Consider the following 2,677-nt stretch of genomic DNA (forward strand, 5'->3'; position numbering starts at 1 on the left):
AAAAAACTAAATTTATCAAAAGTAATAGGCTTTATGTTTCTTAAACAACATACATTTATGAAAGTTCTTATGAAGTTTTAAACAATTTCATCCACTAGTTTTATTGTTGGAATGAAATATAGCAAGACTCGCATTGCCTACTAAGAAAGTTAGTAGCCAGTAGTCATCGGGTTAAACCCTGGCCAGTCCCCATCTTCCAGGATGCAACCATCACAACTCACGTACCAGGTGAAGACAGGATCGACAAAGCCTCCCAAATCATAATCTGCAGAGTTCCTCTTGACATCTAGAGCCAAGAAATAACAGAGGAACTTTGCCTGCAAAACATTGTAATTTCAAAAGCTGAAAGATTCAAGTCAGCCAGAAGGGGTCAAGAAACCGTGCTAGTCTGAGTCAAGATCAAATTGGACAAAACAGCCCAAGACCTAATCAAGAGCAGGGTAAACCTATTGTTTGTGCAATACACTGTGGAAGCAGCCAAATCTACCCAACCACCCGTACTTCAATGCTTTAACTGCCAAAAATTTGACCAGTCCAAGGCAGTATGCACATCGTGGATGAAGTGTGTTTGCTGCACCGAAAATAACCCATCCTTGAGTGCCCAAACAAACGGCAAAACGCCACCTGTGCCAACTGTGGTGGCACACAAATGTCCTCATACAGAGGCTGTGCCAAGTACCAACTAGTACTGAGAAAGGGAAGACCCACCAGCCCGAGTGCCCCGACCCTATCAGTTGAACCAACTCAGCAGGACAGACACTAGTCAGTCATTCAAGACTTTCCTCCTCTCCCCAGCAAGTCAACACAGCCACCACCAAACTATGTCATTACCACCGTGACGAACACCCTAGTAACAACTAAATCATACGTCCATACCACCAAAAGTATGTCTGCCCTGGTCTAGACAATCCCCATAGATGCCCTGATCACTTTCGTTACCAACCCGATCAGGACAGTCTGGAACAACAAAATTAGATCACCAAACGAACTACTGTTCAACGCCTGTGACGCCAGTATTTTTCTATTTCGACATCCCAGACCATAACCCTGATTCCCTGGAACTACTTATGGGCCGTCTCACCAGGAGACTTTGACCCTTGACCAGGTAAATGCTAAACTTCTGTCAAATAAACATTTGACGTGGCTTACAGACAAAGAAATACGAATTATACAACCTCACACAATCACTTAACACTGATATCTTAGTTATTAACAAGACCTTGTTAAACCCACGAAACAAATTCACTCTCCCAACATTTAAGTCTAAATCTATTCCTAAATTGAATAATATCAGAGGCCTAACCCTCCTATACAAAAAACACCAAAAATCACTTTCCCCACACAAAACTTTTCAACCACTAATGAACAGATCATATGCACCATCAATCCATCTAATTTTCATAAAATAACTTTTACTTGCAGCATATGTCTCACAGTTTAAAATCCTTGACACAAATCTCCTATATCAGACCTCACAAAATACCTTGTACACAATAATACTAGCCGACCTAAACTCCAAGCACACAGACTTTCATTGCAACTAAACCAATAGCAATGGTCAACTCTTACACAATTTCAATGAAATCAACAACTTATCATTACTTAATGACAACACCCCCACACACACAGGATCACAAGACATTCTCGACCTCGCCATAGTTTCTAATAATCTCCTCCAATACTCTCACAACTTCTGCATACACTCCAACATAGAAAGTGAACACAATCCGATATCATTCAACCTAAATATTAATAACACACAAACACAACACCACAATATTATACAACTTCACAAAAGCTCACTGGACTAAATTTAATCAACCCTTTCAACTTTACTCTCCATAGCAATCAATTATAAGGAAATTGATACATATATATCAATAAAATCACTGAAGCAATCAACAAATCACTACTCAACACCATACCCTCACAGCACACAAAAACTAGACTGAAATCTCACACCGATAATCCACTCTCATATACTCGAAATAAGATGACTATTCATCCAAACATGCAACCCAACCTACAAAACACTCATTAACATGCAAGGTCTCATAATCAAAAATCTCAAAAAACAACAAGACAACTGGCAATAGACACCAATCAAACCAACCTCGCACTTTTCTGGAAAAAATTCAAAACTATCTGTAAAGACAACACAACTCATGTTCACCACACAATCACACACGACAACAAATCTGCTACAACAGATGATGAAAAAGTGAATATATTCCACGAATGCTACAAAACAACCTTCACCACACCAGAGTCACAATCATTTGATCGAACACACTTTGCCAATATCAATAAATATATTAAGGAAAACAAAAACATCTTCACCCCCAACTTTCATACACCTTTTAAACTGACATCAACACAAACAAACTACAACATCGACAAACCAATCTCAATTTTCAAAGTCAAAATAATTATTAAACAATTCAAAAACACAGCCCCTCGTGACCACGGCATATGTAACATCATTTTAAAAAATGCATCGCACACCCTACACAACACACACACACACCCTCTCTTGAATTTGGTTACTACCCTACAGCATGGAAATCTGCCACAATAACCATAATTCCTAAGAAAAGTACTAACCTAAGCAACCCCACGAACTATAGACCAATCAGCTTAATAATCTGTCTAGAGAAACTGTTGGAAAACATTATCA

The sequence above is a fragment of the Limulus polyphemus genome, unplaced genomic scaffold, assembly GCF_000517525.1.
Source record: "Limulus polyphemus unplaced genomic scaffold, Limulus_polyphemus-2.1.2 Scaffold5517, whole genome shotgun sequence".
Classification (NCBI taxonomy): domain Eukaryota; kingdom Metazoa; phylum Arthropoda; class Merostomata; order Xiphosura; family Limulidae; genus Limulus; species Limulus polyphemus.